General features: G+C 36.7%; 1 long non-coding RNA gene across 1 annotated transcript; it reads right to left on the bottom strand.

Annotated features, from left to right (window-relative positions):
* Positions 1 to 8,898: 8,898 nt before the first annotated feature.
* LOC123595934 lies at positions 8,899 to 21,713 on the bottom strand. The gene is made up of 2 exons (XR_006711438.1): positions 20,540 to 21,713; positions 8,899 to 9,141 (listed from the first exon to the last, which is right to left on the bottom strand). It is a non-coding gene; the product is annotated as an uncharacterized LOC123595934 (long non-coding RNA).
* Positions 21,714 to 21,975: the final 262 nt, after the last annotated feature.

Here is a 21,975-nt window from a genome sequence, read left to right as displayed (position 1 = left end):
GGTTGAGCATCTTTGACTCAGATCATTAATTTGTGGTTCGTGAGTTGGAGCCCAATGTTGGGCTCTGTGCTGACAGCTCAGAGCCTGGAGCCTGCTTTGGATTCTGTGTCTCTCTCTCTATTCCTGCCCCGCTTACACTCTGTCTCTTTCTCTCTCAAAATTAAATAAAGAGTAAAAAAAAAAATTTTAAAGAAATAGAAGTCACTTTGTTAAAAGTTATAACTGATATGAGTGGTTGAGATCAGGCAATATAGTGAGAATGCAACTTTTTTTGGTTTTTTGTGTCTTTTTTGTTTGTTTGTTTGTAGGGAAAAAGTAATTTGTCCACATCAGGAGTTCTCAAACTTTTTGGTCTTTTCCTCCCTTTATGATTGAGGATCCCCCAAGACTTTGTTTATGTGTAGTTACCCATAGTTACCACATTAGAAATAAAAACTGATTTTTTTTATTTCTCTGAAGAGAGTAATGATGAATACATTGCATGTTGACAGTAATAATATCTTAAAATAATTATGAAATTAGTTTTTACCTGGTGGATTCCCTAATAGCTATCCTAAAGTAATGTGTCACTTCTAAAATCTGAAAAAGCATAATGAAGAACAAAACTTGTATACAAACTTATTTATCTTGGATTATAATATTTCAATCTGAAGAGAAGCTATGAAATATGTTAAAATTTTAGCAATTTGTTCAATCCTGATTCCTTGGTTAACTGACTAATACCTTCACCTACAATATGAAAGGTAATTGTTCACCCTCTGTGTTATCTGCCTACATTGTAAAATTCTGTGATTTAGCAGAAAAATTTTCTGTGCTTTATGTGAACTTTATTATAGCCTTGATTATTTAAATGGGGGGAAAGAAAGAAAAACTAAAGTTATAGCTTATCAAAGAACTAAGGTTCTTTTCAATCCTGTTATCTAAATTTTTAGTGCTATATTATCATTTTAATTAGTTAAACCAAGTATTACTTCTCAGGTACCCATGATCCTATCTAAACCAAATGCCCAAATCTCTCCTGAAACTTTTTTTGATTTCTACCTTTCAAAACTCAGATCTTAAATGTAAAAAAAATAAGATTAAAATTTCAGGATATTTTTATATCTAAAACTATCAGACTATTTCAGAGGGTCCCTGGAAAACCACAAATATTAGCTCTTTCACTTCTTAAAAGATGCTAGAAGTATCTTAATTATATTAGTTTGATAGTTGCATGGGAAGAATTGTCAAATCAAAACAGACACTCAGACTTCCTTAGGTTAAACTGAGAGTGGTAAAACGTTATTAACATAAATATTCAAGAAAATTCACACTTGATGGGAAGCCTTTAGGCATTTGTTAATGCCCTTGCTTTCAAAATGTTTCAACCTTAGGGAAAACATTGATCAAAGCTCTTAAGAAAGAGTTTTTTCAAGTTTTCCTATATTTCTATTTTTTCAGAATCCTGTTCATGCTTTAATATTGGTCAATAACAATATAATGTCATCACTCATAGTTTTAGTTATTACTTAAAATGTTCATAGGCCACCTTCTTTCATTTGAATATACCATCTTCTAGGCCATTTGTTCTTAAATGATGATACCCATCAAATTTATAAAACTGTAGATGTCATAGGTCCTACTTCAGTGTTTATTTGATATTTTTTGTATACTCTTGATACATGTGTTTTATTTCAGTATCATTATATATCTCAAGATTTTTTCTTCTACAAAAAAAATAGACCATTTAAAAAAATAAGATAAAACAGTCAATGACATCTTTAAAAACAAACAAAAAAACCCATCAGTCTCCTTCAACAAAGGACAGTCTCAAAGCCTTTTGGAAAAGGACTGTACTTGGGACTTCAGACTATTGACACTTTAGGTAAAAGAATGTTGGATACACGCTTCTGACCTAACACTGTTTAGACCCTCTTTCTTTCTCTTTCTTTCTTTCTTTCTTTCTTTCTTTCTTTCTTTTTCTTTCTTTCTTTCTTTCTTTCCTTCTTTCCTTTTAATAATTTATTGTCAAGTTAGCTAACATACAGTGTATACAGTGTGCTCTTGGCTTCGGGAGCAGATTCCCATGTTTCGTCCCTTACATACAACACCCAGTGCTCATCCCAAGTGCCCTCCTCAATGCCTGTCTCCCATTTTCCACACCCTCCTACCTCTACCTCCATCAACCCTCAGTTTGTTTTCTGTATTTAAGTATCACTTATGGTGTGTCTCCCTCTCTGTTTGTAACTTATTTTTCCCTCCCTTCCCCTATGGTCTTCTGTTAAGTTTCTCAAGTTCCACATAAAAGTGAAAACATATGATATCTGTCTTTCTCTGACTGACTTATTTCACTTAGCATAATACCCTCAAGTTCTATCCACGTCGTTGCAAATGGCAAGATTTCATTCATTTTTATCGCCGAGCAGTATTCCATTATATATATATATATACACACATACACACCACATCTTCTTCACCCATTCATCAGTTGATAGACATTTGGGCTTTTTCCATAATTTGGCTATTTTTTATAGTACTGCTATAAACATTGGGGTGCATATGCATCTATGAATCAGCACTCTGTATCCTTTGGATAAATTCCTACTAGTGCTATTTCTGAGTCGTAGTTCTAGTTTTAATTTTTTGAGGAACCTCCACACTGTTTTCAAGAGCTGCTTCACCAGTTTGCACTCCCATCAATGGTGCAAGAGGGTTCCCGGTTCTCCACATCCTCCACAACATCTGTTGTTTCCTGAGTTGTTCATTTTAGCCACGCTGACCAGAGTGAGGTGGTATCTAGACCACTTTTCAACTGTGCCAGTGGACTATGTCAGGATTTCTAGGACTGTATGAACTGATGAGGGGAATTTTTATGTAATGCTTAAGCAGGGACTATTGTTCTATTTCATGAATATGTAAGAAAGGTTTGTGTGTTTTTTCTATTTGTTAAGCTATCTGAAAACCAGAATAATTCAGTAAACTCTATTTTGGTAAATTGAAATGCAGTCTCTTAAAGGATACCTAATTCTCCCTAATCACCAAATTGAGAAATTCTTACTACTTCTCCTTACTTTTTATGCAATATAGTTATTTACATAGGTTTGATAAGAAAGTCTTTCTTTTTACCAGATGTTAATAGAACAAAATGATTGTACAACCATGGTCTTATCTTGAGTGTCATATTTGAAAACAATGCTTATTTCATCAGACAGACAAGATGCTTTTGAGAAACAAAGGCTAGCTTTATTATGAAGACAATGCTTATAGAGCCCTCCTGGGGAAACTGCCTGATGGCTGGTTTTCAGGGTCCAGCCTAGCAGGTAGTAAGGAAGGGTATTTCCCATTAGGTCAGGAAAGTTTGGATATTTGGATCACTATGAGAAGAGAGAAAAATCACCCAAATTTAGAACTAATTCAGGTGAAATATAGTGGAGGGAATATCATGAGCTTCATTTGGTCACCTTGTGATAGTACGTAACAAAAGCTTTTATAAGTCAAATTTGAACTGACTTATGAAACTTTCCAGAAAGAAGTTAACCTTGTGCTGTTTGTAATGGTTAAATATTATACGGCTCTTGATTTGTAAAAAGTTTAAGAAGGCCTCTGTGGTAAATTCATACTTTTAGTGTACATATACGAATAATCAAGTCAAACCTAGTGAGACCAGACTTATTTCATAATCAAGAAAATCTTTCTTGGGGCTCCTGGGTGGCTCAGTTGGTTTAGCATCTGACTTCAGTACAGGTCATGATCTCAGTTTGTGGGTTCGAGTCCATCAGGCTCTCTCTGTTTCTCTCTGTCTCTGCCCTTACCCCACCTGCAGTCTCTCTCTCTCTCTCAAAAATAAATAATTTTTTTTAATTTAAAAAAAGAAAAAAAAGAAAATCTTTCTTTGTGACTATCACAATTTTAAGATAAGCAGAGACTGTCAGGGAAAACTGTGAAAGACTTTCAAAGGTATCAAAAAAATTGCTAACTGTTTTCAGTAGAAAACTGTGCTGTCTAGGGGCGCCTGGGTGACTCAGTCGGTAGAGCGTCCGACTTCGGGTCAGGTCACAATCTCCTGGTCTGTGAGTTCGAGCCCCGTGTCAGGCTCTGTGTTGACAGCTCAGAGCCTGGAGCCTGCTTGGGATTCTGTGTTTCCCTCTCTCTGCCCCTCCCCAGCTCATGCTCGTTCTCTCTCTCTCTCTCTCTTTCTCCCTGTCAAAAATGAATAAACATTAAAAAAATTAAAAAAAAAAAGAAAACTGTGTTATCTAGAACACACCCTTCCAGGTTATCTGACTCTTTGGGGTTTGTACTATTCATTGTCTTTAACCTATTTTATAATTTTGTAAATTGTAGAATATCAAAATACAGTTGACCCTTGAACAATATGGGTTTGAACTGCATGGGTCCCATTACACAAAGAATTTTTTCAATACATTCAGTATAGTACTATAAATGTGTTTTCTCTGGGGCGCCTGGGTGGCGCAGTCGGTTGAGCGTCCGACTTCAGCCAGGTCATGATCTCGCGGTCCGTGAGTTCGAGCCCCGCGTCGGGCTCTGGGCTGATGGCTCAGAGCCTGGAGCCTGTTTCCGATTCTGTGTCTCCCTCTCTCTCTGCCCCTCCCCCGTTCATGCTCTGTCTCTCTCTGTCCTAAAAATAAATAAACGTTGAAAAAAAAAATAAAAAAAATAAATGTGTTTTCTCTTCCTTATAATTTTAATAACATTTCTTTTCTCTTGTTTACTTTATTGTAAGAATAGTGTATATAATATATGTAATGCACAAAATATGTGGTAATCTACTGTTTATGTTATCAGTAAGGCTTCTGGTCAATAGTAGTTAAGTTTTGGGGGGAGTCAAAAGTTATATGTGGATTTTCAACTGCATGAAGTTAGGGATTTTCAGCACCCCTAAGTCCTATGTTGTTCCAAGAGTCAACTGTAATGTGAATAATGCTTGAGCATCGAAGTGCAAATTGTGTTTAGTGGATTATTGCTCTGTAGATATTAACCAGTTTGCCAGTTGTGCATGTATTAAGCAAATTTATTTGAACATGCACCATAGGCCTTTATGGGTACAGCTCTTTGGATTCTCATGCAAACTGGTAGTAACATCTTACTGGTTCCCTCATTGCTTAGTGATTTATATAGGATTTTTGGCATGTGTTCATTTAAAATATAAGAAGTAGGTTATAAGTAGAATAGTTGAATAAGTAGAAGGAGGGTAAATACATTTGGATAAATAGAAAGAAGATAAATATACCTTCACAGGTTCAAGATAAAGCATCTTAAATAAAGTCAAAAGATTACAAAAAAGATAAAATGTATAATTAAGCCTTAATTTTGTACTCATTGATACTATAAAGACAGAAGCCATTCAATAAAAAGCTTAGATTTTAAACTTGTATGTTGGCACATTTTATATATCTTTATTTTCCATAGCACTGGTTGGCCTACCTCTCAGAAACTACTTTTATGAGCACCATACACACAGTTTCATTGATTTAAATTGGTTAAAAGTCACAACGGTTGCATTTCTGAAGCTGTGTAAAAGTTCTGTCACCTAAAAAATGATATCTCTGAAATGAGAAAAATCAAACTCTATACATTGAGTAGTGCCCTCTTAAAGATGGATTTCGAAAAACTGACAATCTTCATCAACCCATAAAATGTCATGTGCCTGCTCTTGCCAGTCTCATGACAACAAGGCACCCAATGTAGAGAACATTTATAGTCTTAGGGACTGATAACCTTATTTCATGCAAAAAGGGCTCAGTGGCAACTAAAATTGGGAAAGAAGATTCCCAATGAAAATTAGCATACTAGAAGTTCTGTGTATTCATAACATTATGTCATACCTATGAAATCTTAATTAAAACAAAACTTTCCAAACCTATGTGAGGATTTGCCCCTAGAGATACCTATTAACAGCACATGGAATAATATTCCCTGCAACAATAGTTTGGGGTATCTGTACTATGTCATAGGTCATATTTTAGGTTCTCACTAAATCCTTAATAAATTCTCTAAAAATTTAGGTATTTTTAATGATAGGTATTATAAATGCTTATAACAGAAGTATAAACATACACAAGAAAAAATAAAAAAAGAAGTCACATGTAATCCCATCATGTAGAAGTCACCACTTTTAAGACTGCTTTTTTTTGTTTGCATTAGTAAGTACATCTATTTTTATAAAAAAAGGAAAATCATACTGAATGTTCTTTTCTACAGCCTCTACTTTTCATTAGAATATTATAAACATATTTCTAGATGTTAGATATTCTAAAACACTTCTTTTGAAAGGGTCAGAGAGAAGCAAATGGAGAGAGAGAATCATAAGTAGGCTGCATGCCCAGCACTGACCCTGATACAGGGCTTGATCTCATGAACCCAACCATGAGATCATGACCTGAGCTGAAATCAAGAGTCAGACACTTAAATGACAGAGCCACCCAAGCACCCCTCTAAAACACAATTTTTAATGGGTTCATGATATTCTACTTACAAATGTACCATAATTTTATCAGTAAGTATTTAAGTTAGTTTCAGTTTTTCAATATCCTCAATTCTACTGTGGATATCCTCATGGTGATATCTTGGGTACATCTATAATTACTCATTTAGTATAAATTTCTAGTCCAAACATAGTAGATCAAAGAGTATGCAAAATTTTAGTGCTTTTGATCTGTATGCGTTTAGCTTTCAACCTCATTTCGCTCCTCCAAACTGAAGACCTGTATTATTATGTCTATATTTTACTAGCAGCTCTCTTTCTAGTTTTTGAAGATATTTAAAATCATGCCCACGCTCTTCAAACCTTCAACAGTCTTCATCCTCAGCCACCTGACTATATCCTTCTTTGGAGAGAAAATGGAACACACCAGCAAAAAAAAATGTCTTAACTTCCCTAGCTAAAATAATTCTACTTACTTATATCACCCTCTATCCTTTTCACCTTTCCTCGAATTAAAATATAAATCTTTGTCCCACATATTGGAATGTATTCTTCTGGCTTTCTCAGAAGATGTTCATGTTTGCTCAATTACCTGTTCTCTATTCTACATCATCAGCCTCTCCTATTTCTTCCCAATACATTCCCCCACACCCCCCCCAAAGAAAACCCCAAAATTCAACACCACAGTCCACCCCAGTTACTAACTTATACTTCTTTTCTCTCCACAAACTTCTTCAAAATGTTGTCTCTACTTCCTGTCTTCATTTCCTTACCTCCACTTACAGTCATTGCACCATAAGTGTGATTCACCTCCTTCTCTTCCACTGCTCTTGCCAAGGTCACGTTTTCACATATAATTCTAAAGGAAACTCATCATTCGGTCCTTTTCTTTGCCTTCTCTTCAACACTTAACACTCTTGATTATTCCCTCTTTGAAACATTCATTTTCCTTGTTTTCATGAAATCATACTCTTCTATTTTTCCTCCTACCTTTCAGACTCTCTGATCACTCTCATTTGACAGCTTCTTTTACTCTACCCATGTTTTAAAGTTAGCTATTTCTTGAGTACTGCACCAGGCTCTTTTCTCTTGTCTCCTCTTTTTTGTTTTATTTATTTCCCATACAACATACTGTCTCTAAAATATGTCATCCACACTCACGAGTTTGAGTATCATCGACCTCATCTTTATCCTGTGCCAACAGGATAACTTTATCCTAAGTGACTAACAATTTTCATGTACCACCTATAACTTTAACAAAGTTACTTAAGCTTTCTCAACCTTAGTTGTCCCATCTGTAAAAAGGAATAAAGATTGTACATCTGCCGTGGGTCACACTATAAAGTGCCAGTGAGGCAATTTAAATATTTTGGCACAGTACCTGGCAAAAAGCAAGTGCTTAATTGTACCCTTCATTAATAGTGATTCAAATAATTTTGGATTAAAACATCACAAAATTCAAGAAACTTGAAGTATTTGGTAAATAGAAAAAAATTAAGACCAAAATAATGGATTGATGTTTACACAAAAGACGTTATTAGTTTACGTGGCACTACCTGCAATAACATATGAACCTAAATTTTTAATGACCAACAAAGTAGAATTTCATTTTTCACTCATTTAAAATACAACAGGTGGGTAGAGGCGTTGCCCGTTCATTAATTTATTCGGGTACTCTGATGGATGCAGATTTGGTAAATATACAGTTCACCTTCCAGGATTTTGCAGCTGGTCTTGCCAGATATTTTGCCACTGTATACCTTGGGTCTCCATCTTTCTAGCCTCTTACACAAATTTTCTTGCCATCCACTGACGTCTTACCAAGCTAAGAGATATATCTTTTAGGCTTTTGTTGTTGTTGTTGTTGTTGTTGTTGTTGTTGTTGTTGTTACAGCTCTCCTCACTTCTAAGTACAATTTGGGTAATAGTTCTAGTAACACAGGCTGCCTAAGAGATGAATGCCAAAATCTCAGTGGCTGAACACGGTGAGCATATAAAATTAACATCACTTGTATAGTATCTTTCTGAACTTCTTGCTAAACTATAAGTCAAGAAACATACATCAATTCTTGCAGTATAGGTAATTAGTAACAAGCAGCATGACTTGGGTGAAGTTATTTACCTTTTTCCTGTCTGGGGTGGGGGGGCACTTTCTATTGCCACGTATTTTTCAAAGCACTTCATACCTATTAACTTATTTAATAATCACAAGGACCCTCTATTATTGGCCCTGAGTTACAGACAAGTAAACTGAGGCCCAATATATCTACATTCAGAAACACTGTCTTTCTGATGTAAAATGTTACCGATGATCTAAAAGTTAGTATTTGAAACTTCTTAACAAACCTTTTTGGGGGTGGGGAACCTTCACACATCATCACGTGTATCTCATGTGGTTACTTTTTAACAAAAGCCTTCTAATGACACACACTTTGTCACACTCATAGGTTTGGGTAAATGATGAAAGAATAGTGGAAAGTCGGACAAATCTTTAATCACTGCTTTTAAGACGCACACACATTTCTTTCATCTCTGCATAAAGTCAGTGCAGAGGTCAGCATTTCTCAGAAGTTACCCTGGGTCCAGCTGCTGGAGAAGAGCATAGATCCATGTTAATGTCCCACTCCTTGTGATCAGGATGAAAGGGGCCATTCTAAGGTATCTACTGACTCCCTCCTCCAGCACCTTAGGTTACACCACCTTACGCTTTATGAGATCTGGAAAACACATGGGCATAATGTCTTTATTAAGTTCAGAGAATAATAGAGGAGCCAGAAGGTGATTTAAAACCCAGAACATAGCATGTTAGGAACTCTGGTATTCATCTCAACTGCCAGATTCAAGAATCAGTGAAATGTCAAATCAAGCAGTGACATCTCTGCACTGAGTGAAAGTTGCTACAAACACTTACTATATTGTATTCTCTACCTTGAGATAAAACATTAAATACATATGACATATGTAATACTTTGTGATATCTTGATTTCTGTATGATGCAAGAAAAAGTTCACTTTTTATTACCTATAAATAAAAATAAATACCTAGAATATATTGAATATCTTTCAAATATGCAATAATACTTACATAAAATATTGCTTTAGTAAACTATATATTGTGTATGTAATTCTATATTACTACAGTTGGGCCAGTATGGTTGTCTTTTAAAATTTAATCTTCATGAAACAGAAACTTACGTGTCTTATACACCACCGTATCCTCTAAGACAACTTTGTGCCAGGCACATACATTATATGACAATATTTATACATTTAATAAATACATATGACTGCATATTATTAACAGGTAAATGAGCTATAGAGAGGGTAAGTAATCTATTCAGGTTCACATGCCAGCATACATGTGTTTGAATTCAAGATTATTCCTAAAATAATCCAGTACTACCACCACTATAAAAAAAGGGGCGCCTGGGTGGCTCAGTCGGTTAAGTGGCCGACTTCGGCTCAGGTCATGATCTCACGGTCCGTGAGTTCGAACCCCGCGTCGGGCTCTGTGCTGACAGCTCAGAGCCTGGAGCCTGTTTAAGATTCTGTGTCTCCCTCTCTCTCTGACCCTCCCCCGTTCATGCTCTGTCTCTTTCTGTCTCAAAAATAAATAAACATAATTTTTTTTTTTTTTAAAATGGGGAAACAGGTGACAGTGACAGCTAGTGCTCTGCAACTCACACAAGTCCCTGGGTCTAACCCTGAAGTGTGCCAGTAGGAAACATGTCAGCCACAAAATTTGAATCACTGTCAAGACCCATATCTCTCTCCACTTATATCATAGGTATTTTTGTCTCCAGCATGGACCATGACTCCATAAAGAACAGACTTCACGTCTTATTTGTATTTGTTACTATGGAGCTAGTGTAGTGCCTTGTTCATGGTAGAGATCCAGTAAAGTTCTGATGAACTGAATCAGAGAAGGACAATATGTCAGTGGCACAACTAATTTGTAGAATGGAATATTCTTTTTATTGGATATGGCAGAACGTAAGTATATACATATAAACATATGTAGGTACATGCAGGCAGGCTGACCTAATCTACTATCAACATAGCGTCAAAGTCCAAACCAAACTAAACAGCTATAAAGCAATGTTTCCTTCTAACTTTTTAGAGAGATAAAAGAATTTAAAATGAAACCAGATTATCCTGCTGTGTGTTAAAGCTGGCAGTGGTGGGCATGAATCTCAAAGTAGACATAGATGCTGTGTTGTAAAAGGGACATTGAAAGGCAAATAGCAAGGCAAAAGCCAACCAACTAAAATATGGCACAGATAACAGAAACAGCGCAGACAGTGTTTAGCATTAATATAAATACACACCGGCACCTTCTATTAGACTTTCTTAATATCATTAACATGCATATGTGTGTATGTTAAACATGTGTGCATACAGGCGTGTGTGCATACATATACATAGCAACAGACAGATGGACAGAGAGGCTCATATTCAGAATTGGGGCTATCTGGCCAAGGATAACAAGACCTCCTGTGTAGATCTGGCATTCAGAAAGAAGGCTCCAATCTGGGAAAAAGACAGGCTGTAGAAAAAGTTTGACAAAATAAAGAAGTGCTCCATTCCTAAAGGACATGAGATATGAACACATGTTGTCAACACAGTTGTCCCAGCTACTCGAAGTTGCATACAAAGCAAGACAGAAATTATTAACTTAAATTGGAGAAAACAGGACAGAACCAAATTTGATGCAAAACTGATGAAATGTTTAATTTTCCCACGTCTCTTTCTATCTCTTTCAGTCTCTTTCCTCATCTTTTTCTCTTTTTCTTACCTCCAAAAAGAAAGGGAGTTCTCTTACAGATTAAGGTCACACATGAGAAAACCGTAACATCATTTAAACAATGACAACAGACAAGTAATGATGGGAACAATAATCATCCCAGACAACGAAGTCTAGGGAAACTATTGCTATTGTGCACAAAACCAAATGCTTATCTTTCAGGCATTCAAAGCAAAAGGGAAATATAATAGGATACATCACTCTCAATAGCTAATAAGGCAGAAAACCAAATTATCAGGAAAGAGATATTTCCCTAGCTCTGAAATCTGAGAAGAAGCATTGCATGGGTCTACACTGGGACTTCTTTGAATCACACAGATAGTATTGTAATAAGTTCTTTCAGGAGGACCAAAAAAAAAAAAAAAAAAAAAAGAAGAAGATATAAAGAAACTTTGGATAAGTAATGAATTCATAGAAGTAAGATAGAAAAAAATCAGCAATGCAAGTGAAGATGCAATATATAAGACTAAAGGAGACAGACAGAAATAAATCATCACAAAAGGTAAAGAAGCACAAAGAATATAAAAGTAGTAGAATCATTTTCACAATTGACCTGGACATGACAAAATACGGATGTAAAAGTGATATAAAATTCCATGGACCAGTATCTGTCACTGTAAATGTCTTCATTTTTCTTAGCAATGTATTCATTATTTTCATATAGGTCTCTCTGGCAGATCATTATGATTCAAAATTCTTATTTTAATGTAGTGGCTACTGAATTAAAATTTAAGCTACTTTATAAAAATTCATTATGTTATCTTTCAATATCTTGCCTTAAAAGCATGCTCCATTCCTAAATGTCATATTACTTTGTAGAGCTGATCTTTTGTTCGTGTGAGAAAGAATGTAAGTCTTGGTATTAGACAGATTTAGGACTGAATTTCACCCTTTAACTTATTGGCTGTTTGACCTTGAGCATATTAGTCAGCGCTGGCCTTTTTTAATTTATCATATAAAGTATATAATTCCTATATCTCTAAGTTGTTATTATTAAGTGAGATCATGTATATAATGTCCCCAGCAAGTTTCCAGGCAAGTATTAGATAAGTAGATAATGGGTCCATCTTCTGCCCTACTCTGACAGGGTTGGGACCCCATATCTTAAGCAGGTAAATGAAACAGATACATGTCAGGTAGCAAAAAAGAAACCTTCAAAGGAAAGAATTTCCTAAATATTTATATAATGAAAACAAGCTTAAGAAAATCACCCCATGTCCATAGTTGTTAAATCATTTCACATTCAACAGTTCATTCATTGAATATCTATTCAATATGAAAAGCATCATGCTGGGTGATATATGTACTAAAATAAACTGCTCATGCTTCCCCCAACAGTCTAATGGGGGACAGACATATATACCTAAATATTGACTGTTAGTCAAGTTCCAAGAAAAACAAATAAGACTGCTGCCTGTAGAACAAATGGGAAGTTTCACAGTAGTTCCAGAAAGGGTAAGAAAACCACCATGAAAGTTCCTCATCAGCTGTAAATTAGAATATTCTTCATATTATTAAATGTATGCAACACTGTAATGATTTTCGTCTCCCATGAAATAACATTTCCTCTCAAAAAGGTTTTAGTGGCCACATTTTATCCTAAGAAATTCATAAGTACCAAGATTCTTCAGTAAAAAATAAGCTATATTTTACCCCTGCAAGTTTAACTTCGGTTTTCCCAAATCAAATTGAAGGTCTGATCTCCCCTTTTCTAATAAATACAAATCAAATTTAGTCATTCTCTTATCCTTGCTCTACCACCTGAGACCCACCAATTTTCATGGAGTTTTTTTTTCTTTTTTTTCATTAAAATGAATCTCTGTAATATGGCAACCACACTAGTTTAGTTTTATAAAATTATCTTAAGCATTTTCATGACTTATTTCGTTACTTAGAAGATATTTCAATATTATGGTTTATTTCAAGCTAGCAAGATTTTTTTCTCATAATTGTTTAAGGAAGTTTTTTTAAGTTCAAAAAAAATGTTCCTCATAGTATTTGTAATAACTTCCAGACAGAGCATAGAACTTTACAGAGCACCAAGAACAGATACAGAGGAGTAACTCCTCTAGCTCACTCCCATGGTTCCCAAGAGTTGTATAAGGTTGGAGTCCTATGGTTAGTTCAAAGATTGCTTAGGCTCTTAAAGAATCATTCTTGAAGTTTTAAGTATTCAAGTGGAAATAACAGTACATTCTAGGTTAGGCCACACAAACCTATTTCACTAAGGGAATGGCAAACTAATGGAAAATCAAAATGATATTTTTAGCCACTTGTATATTCAGCAAATATTTATTGAACATTGCTATATGCCAGGCCCTGTTTTACTTGCTGGGGAAATATCAATTGGTAAAATAGACAAGAGTCCTTGTCCTCCAAAAGCCTACCTTCTGATGGGGAAACAGTTATAAACCCAGGGCCAAGTTATCCATTATACATGGGGCCTAATGCCCAGGATCCTTCTGGAGGCCCACAAAAATGTTTTAATTGTAATTTCTTTTAAAACCAGAAACAACGTGAATATTACAATAATGCATCCACCCTGGATCATATTTTTCTTTATATCAATGCAGCCATAAAATACAATTATAAATATTTTTTTAATGGAGGAAGAGGCCATTAAGGCAAAATTGCCTTGAGACCACAGAAGTCATACTGCAGATTATAATAAACTCAATGAAGAAGTAAATTACATGGCATATTAGAAGGTGAGATGGGGCATCTGGGTGACTGTCAGTTGAGTGTCTTCAGCTCAGATCATGATCTCGCAGTTCCCGAGTTCAAGCCCCGCATCGGGCTCTGTACTGACAGCTGATTCGGAATCTGTGTCTGCTTAGGATTCTGTGTCTCCCTCTCTCTGTCCCTACTGCACTCGCACTCTGTCTCTCACTCTCTCTGTGTCAAAAATAAATAAACATTTTTTTTTTAAAGGTGAGAAGTTCTATGGAGGGAAAAAATGGTTGGCGATAGAGTGTGGGATAAGGTTGTTTGTAATTTTAAATAGAGTGTTAGAGAAAGCATCACCGAGAAGCAACATTTGTGCACAAATTAGTAGTAGGTTAGGTAAAGAGTGGTGCAGAGATCTCTAGGTGAAAAACATTCTAGGTAAACAGATAAGCAGATGCAAAGCCCTGAGATGGGGGTGTGTCTGGCAAGTGAGGAAGCAACAAGGAGGCTACTATGGCTGCAGGAAAGTGATCTCTAGGAGAGGAGAGGAGTGGAAGATCAGGCCATTCAGGTTTCAGGGGACAGACTGTATAGTGCTTTGCAGGCCACTCCAGGTTTACTCTGAGTGATATAGAGAGTAAGTGGAGGATTTGGGGCACTGCTGTTATGAGCTGAATGCTGATGTTCAAAAGTTATGCTGATGTTCTAGCTCCAGGTACCTGTGAATATGACCTTATTTGGAAATAGGGTCTTTGAAGATCTGATCAGATTAAGATGAGGTCATTAGGGTGGGCCCTAATTCAGTATGTCCACCGTCCTTACAAGAAAAGGAAAAGACAGAGACCCAGGAAGAATGCCATCTGATGACGGAGGTTGAGTTTGGAGCAATGCAGCTGCAGACCGAGAAATGACAAGGATTGATGGCCACCATCAGAAGCTAGGAAGAGGCAAGGAAAGATTTGATTCAGACACTCAGAAGGAGCATAGCTCTGCTGACATCTTGAGCTCCAACTTCTGGCAGAACTGTAAAACAACAAATTTCTGTTGTTTTAAGACACCCATTTTGTGGTACTTTTTTATAGTGACTCTAGGAAACATACAAGCATTTAGTTCTAACAGCATCTCTCCGGCTGAATGCTGAGAACAAACTATAGCGAGGTCAAGGATAGGAATGAGAAGCCTATCTTAGGTCAAGTGTCCTGGGAAGCAGATTCTGAGACAGAGGATTGCAAATAAGAGATGTATCTAGGAGTGCTCTCAGGAAAAATACAGGGTGGGCATGAGGAGGTGGGGGGGGGGGGCAGGGGAGAAGGACTTAGGAGGAAAAAGTGGAACAGCAGTAGAGCCCTCAGGCACTCCAGTGGGGGCTCACTGAACCTGGGATGGTCCTTCAGAATCATCATGAAATAGGAAATAGGCCTATTATAAATACTCCTGTGAAGGTATTGAATGCAGGTTGACCTCTGGGGAGGGAACAAAATCTTGAGTAAGACATCTCCCTTCAGCAGAGAGAGGGAAATACTTGAGGGACTCATTTGTGAACAGCCTACATTCCTCCAGCTGTGCAAATGAATACTTTGGTCCTAGGGAGAAGGACAATGCAAGGTGTTTCATAGCATCCCTGAAAGAGGTTATTACATTATAGAGGAGAGAGTCAAACAGCATGGGAAAACATGGGAAGTAGAGTATACACATGGAATTCTATGTGTGCAAATAGCATAGTTGTGTGTGTGTGTGTATGTGTGTCCTAAGAAGGATCTTCCATTTGAACAGCACTCTACATTTATAATATATTTAATTTGGTAGCCACAATAAACTTGTAGTGTAGGTAGAACAGATATTTTAAAAATTGCTTTAATGTTTATTTTTGAGAAAGACAGAGCATGAGCAGAGGGGGAGGGGCAGAGCAAGAGAGGGAGAAACAGAATCTGAAGCTGGCTCCAGGCTCTGAGCTGTCAGCACAGAACCTGACGTGGGGCTCGAACTCACAAACTGTGAGATCATGACCTGAGCCGAACTCAGACACTTAACTGACTGAGCCACCCAAGAACCCTGGTAGGACAGATATTTTAATATACAAATTTTACTGATAGGGAAAATAAAGCCTAGAAATATTAAGTGACTTTCCCAGTACAGAGTGAGTCAGTGGTAAGAACAAAACTAAAAATACAGTCTTCTGAATTCACATCCTGAGCTCTTTGTACCATGTCATGTAGCCTAAATATCACTTCAATTATTTGGCAGTGATTGGGCTACACAATTCTCCATATTCTTTCACAATTTTTTTTTTATTTCAGAACCACCAAAAGAGTATATGGCAAGAGCTGCATAGTTGCTTATAAACTTACATAGGTTTCTTCCTGGACCCAAAGCTAGAGTATATTTGCCAATCTCCTTTACAGTTGGGTGTCACCATATGACTGAGTTCTTGTGAACAGAATCTGAGTGGATATGGTAAGGATCGTGCAGGGCCATAAATAAAATGCTAAGAAACCTTCCCTCTTTTTGGTTACCTATAGGCTGTCCAGTACAATCTCAAAAGCTTTGTGTAAAAGGCTTATATATCACCCCCCCAGCTCCACTTTCCATGATAGAGTCCTGACCCAGGATTATCCCAACCATTATAGAATCAGAAACACAGTATGCATACCTTAGTGTAAGATGTACAGTATAGATTTGGAATGTTATTCCATAACCTTTTATATAACTAATATATCTCACTACAATTTTTTTTCAACGTTTTATTTTTATTTTTGAGAGACAGAGAGCAGGGGAGGAGCGGACAAAGAGGGCGGCACAGAATCTGAAATCAGGTTCCAGGCTCTGAGCTGTCAGCACAGAGCCCAATGCAGGGCTTGAACTCACAAACTGTGAGATCATGACTTGAGCTGAAGTTGGATACCTAACCGACTGAGCCACCCAGGTGTCCACTAATATATCTCATTTAAATCTAATATTAAATAATTTAAGGTAAGAATATACTAAGCTATTAGCATGTATACATTCAATCTCTTCACCATTTGTGAGAGAAATTGGAGGAAAGTTATTATTCTATTTTTCTAATTGTTAAATCCCTGAGAGAGAGAGAGAGAGAGCGCACGCTTGAAATAATATAAATAAATAAATAAATAAATACTTCAGATTTATACCATTCCAACTTGAAAACACACCAGATATGTTTCATCTGGAGGGAAAATTTGCTCATATAAAAAAAAATCACAGGAAAATAATCTGAATATTCAGGCTTAAGTCATGTGGTCATCTGTAACAAATCATGGAGAGAACTATTTACAGTATCCAATTTGGCCTCGATCATGTGCCTTCCCTCTGTAGGCTGGGTATCAAAATGGACAGATCATTACCAATACATAAAGTGAAGAGGAAAAGGACACCCAAGGAACAGGTATACTATTTCCAGAAGTGTGAGGAGAGAAATGACCAGACAAAACCCACTGATAACTACTTTTGGCTTCATCAAAAAGAAGAATGTAGTACAACACCACTAGGGCTATTTTCCAATTAAGTACAGAAATGCAGCTGGATAGGAGGAAAGAAATAGAACCAGGGCCCAGAAAGCCATTCAAAATCTCTCTCTGCGGTTTATCTACATTCCTCTCTGTGAGTGTATTTTATCTTCTCTCTGCAACTTAGCCTTCTCATCGCTTCTGCTGGGTGGAAAAGCAAGTTTAACTGATGATAGAATAGTCTATATCTCTCCTCAAGAGTGAACCACCTCTGATTCTTGAATTAATACGGCAGGAAAAAAGGGTCACACCACAGTTTGGTCATTTACATGGCCAATTCAGACAAAGAAACAATGACTCTCTCAACTCCAATTCCAATTTCCCTAGGTACAAGACTTGATTAGCTTGGTGATCAAGCAACTTACCTCCACCCTTCCATGATCCAATGAACTGCACCTGAGGAGGGAGCATCTCATTGTGAAAACTTGCTTTTAGGATCTCTACCAATACAGGCAGAGGGGTAGTAAGATAAACTTGTCTAAATGGTATATTCTACTGACTGTTTCGCCTTGAGAAAGTTATTATACCGTATACGGTATCGGAATCTTAGTATTATTATTAATAAAATGGGCCAATATGTTGCTGGTTTCTTGGGAGGATTAGACCCATCCCATAGCAGGTGATGATCATTACTTAAAAGAAGTTATAGTCTAAAATTAATCGACTGAAAGAATTAGTCATATTTTATTTATTCTGAACAGAAAATGTTATCCCCTGGCTTGATCACTAATTAGATGATTTCCAAGCTCTAATACAATTTTTTAATGCTGATGATTTTTTTTAAGTCAATCGAAATCATTAGCCCAGCAACAACAAAAAAATCAAATGTACTTTAAAAGCAAGAGAGGGGCGCCTGGGTGGCGCAGTCGGTTAAGCGTCTGACTTCAGCCAGGTCACGATCTTGCGGTCCATGAGTTCGAGCCCCGCGTCAGGCTCTGGACTGATGGCTCAGAGCCTGGAGCCTGTTTCCGATTCTGTGTCTCCCTCTCTCTCTGCCCCTCCCCCGTTCATGCTCTGTCTCTCTCTGTCCCAAAAATAAATAAACGTTGAAAAAAAAAATAAAAATAAAAATAAAAAAATAAAAGCAAGAGATTTGCTAATGTTGTAAGGCTATTCCAAAGCATGCTATAGTATAAAATGATTTTGAAAGAGTTCAATTTGTTTTGAGCAATGGCTGCCTACCCTAGTCAAGGTGACTAATTTGAATTTGATGGCTCTCATTTAGATGTACAACTTCTATTAATATATAATCTTAATAGAATGATAGATATATTAATATTAATTGGACATAGTTTAATAGATATACTTTATGTATTTGATAGTATATATGATGTAACACTCACCTTGAATTATTTCATTCACCAAACATTTACTGAATATCTACTATGGGCCAAGTACTCTATTGCCAAGTAGACAACAGCCATTATTTTTCCTACCACGTCTCATTTTGCTTTTATAAGAAAAGAAGTGAGGTGTATGATTGAAGCAGATACCAGAAATGAGAAAATCATCTAAGTGGGAGTCCTACAAAAATAATGTGATCAACATTCCCAGAAGAATAATGCAATATGTTTTCTATGAGTTCACCTTTCTGGAAAATCCAGTAGGCAATCTTAAGGGGAAGCTAATTTCCTAGGTACCAACATAACACAGATTGCATGTTAGCACTATAACAACATGCACTTAGAAAAATCTCCCCTTGAGTACATCTTATCTGAGAATTTATATATAGGTGCAGAAGAAAAAAGAAGTTCTGATTAAGACTAACCATTTTAAAAATCTGACTGCATTCTTCAGGAAATTATTGCACAAAGTCAGGTTTAGGTAGCACGATATAGCAGGATATATGGCCATGGATAGCTGCTGAGCTTCCTCCACCCTCAGGGATATATTGAGACCCTTTGGGTAGTATAGTCTGAAAAATCCTAGAGAATCATTTTGATTAGCCAAGCTTGGGTCGGCTGCCTTTACTGAACCAATCAACCATGGCCAATCGACAGGACCATATAGTATGGACAAAGTCACCTCGCATGTAGGAATCATTCTTAGAGAAAGGGAAATAATTATGAGGTAGGTATCTACTCTTGGTGTCTACTATAGTCTTAAAGGAGAGGCTGATGAGCAGAACCCAGCAGAGTGGCAATTTTTTACAAAGGAACAAAAAGTCTATTTCCTTCCTTTCGAGAATATGGCAGTCATTATTGATTATCTCTGGTTGACCATGATATTTTCATTTACAAAGTACAAGCATATTTGTCTTCTTAAGAAGGAGGCCTTAAGAAAACAGTGTTTGGTTTTTGAATATCTTCATATTTCTAGAATCTAGAATCTAGACACTGTGATGTGCTTCTTTTAAGACAACTGTGTTTGTATATGTGCTGAGTACTTCTGTAAGAGCCAGTGTTCTATTACTAACATTTACAGTATATGGCTGAAAATATTTGCTGTTGAACCTAATTTGCAGCCATGAAAGGTAATTTAATTGTTGGATCTAAGGGAAGGCAATGGGGAAAGTTACAAGAAGGAGAAGGAGAAGGAGAAGGAGAAGAAGAAGAAGAAGGAGAGGGAGAGGAGGAGGAGGAGGGCAAAGAGTAAGAAGAAGGAGAAGGTAAAGAAGGAGAAGAAGAAGCAGGAGGAGGAGGAGGAGGGGAAGAAGAAATAGAAGGAGGAGGAGGAGGAGAAGGAGAAGGAGAAGGAAAGAAACAGAAGAAGCATCATGTTGTTTCTTTCACAGCCTCCAAAACTGACATGCATGTATGCAAACATTAGCGAAACTATGTCACAGAGTTCTAAGGAGACTCTTTCATTGGGAAGAAAAAAAAAAGGATTTGGAAAAGTTTAGGATTAGTTAGGAGAAGCTGTTTTAAAAAAATATCTAGAGGTACCTGGGTGGCTCAGTCAGTTAAGCATCAGACTCTTGGTTTCAGTTCAGGTCATGGTCTCATGGTTTGTGAATACCAGCCCCCATCTGGCTCTGTGATAACAATGCAGAGCCTGTTTGGGATTCTCTCTCTCTCTCTCTCTCTCTCTCTCTCTGCCTCTCTTTCTGCCCCTCCCTCCTCTCTTTCAAAATAAATAAATGAACTTAAAAGAGTTTAAAAATATCTAGATCTAGATTTACCTTATCTATATGTATAGATAAGCTTCCAGGTCTTGAAGAATGTAGAATACACAGATCCTCTTATGGGTTGAAAAAGAATAAGGGTAAATTGCTTGAGGCAGGAGAGAAAAGAAGATACCAAATTAGCAGGTCGATATAATCTGGGTAAGATTTTACAGTCTTTTAAATGGTCCTTTGATGTATATTCCAGGGAACAGAGAGCATCACCAGGCACTTCTTAGACTTAAGCTATCCCTTAGGGCAATCAAATAGGTTGATAGTCCATATATTCTAAATTTAAGTCAATATTCTAGTGAACCCAAAGCCTCCTAGAATTCTCATCATGCCATGGCATACTAGGAATCTGAGTACTATGATTTGCTACCTGCTTTGCAGATGTAATTTAACCCTGATTACCTGGATTTGTCAGTGTGTCTGGGACCAGTAGCATTTACAATATTAACTGTCCACTGATATTCGATCAGGTATTAGAGAGTATTTTTCTTGATGGCAGAGCTCAGTAATTTCAAATTTTGTGAACGTTTATATCAAGTTGAACCAAAAGGTCACTTCATGTGAAGGGGACATTGTCTAGCGTCTGCATTAGCCATTCAGTCGGTTACTGAAAACCTAATGTATGCAAAGCTCTGTTCAGGGTGGTGCACACGGATAAGTTATAGTCTGAGGAAAAGATAAATATGAAAAAATCTGATTTTGAGTTGGGCACATGATTGCCTGAAGTAGTCAATGTTTTCCATTAGCCTTGTAGCTAGCTAAGTGTTACCATCTCAGCATTTCTGAGGATGAAATGAAAGGAGAATGGTGTGTGCAGCTCTAGGAAAACGTCATGGGTTTGAGTATACCTTTGTCTTCCTCCTTTTCTTCTTTGCTTTTGCAATGGAGGCATGATTGCTAGAACTGAAACTGGGAATAAAGGTCATTGGTGGCCACACAAGAAGATAAAGAAGGCATCTACACCCAGGATGTTTTGGGGGGCCATAATAACTCTGGATCACCAACTGCTAGACTTTTCACTTGAAAAAGTAATAACCTTCTATCTTGTTTAGGTTGCTGTTATTTTGTGTTTCTGTTGCTTGCAGCAAAAATGAATCCTAACTAAAATAGAATGTATGGGTCATTAAAAAAAAAAAAAATTTTTTTTTTTTTTTTTTTTTTTTGCTTTAACCAACATTTTCCCCACTAACTAAATACCAATCCAATCAGATAAGAGGGCTTTTACTGAGCATGAAAAAACAAGATCTCTCTGAATATATACATACCTCACATACTCACTCCCCTTACATAACAATTATGACTGAGATGTATATCATTGTAAAAAATCCTTGTCCATACCTCTGTTTATTTCTGTAGAAGTTGTATCTGTAAATAGAAACATTGGATTAATGACATCCATATTTTATAAATCAGTTGACATATATTTTCAACTTTCTTTCCAG

Source organism: Leopardus geoffroyi, chromosome B1 (genome assembly GCF_018350155.1).
Source record: "Leopardus geoffroyi isolate Oge1 chromosome B1, O.geoffroyi_Oge1_pat1.0, whole genome shotgun sequence".
In the NCBI taxonomy this organism is placed as follows: domain Eukaryota; kingdom Metazoa; phylum Chordata; class Mammalia; order Carnivora; family Felidae; genus Leopardus; species Leopardus geoffroyi.
The sequence above is the reverse complement of the archived record's forward strand: the minus strand, read 5'-3'. Positions and strand labels throughout refer to the sequence as shown.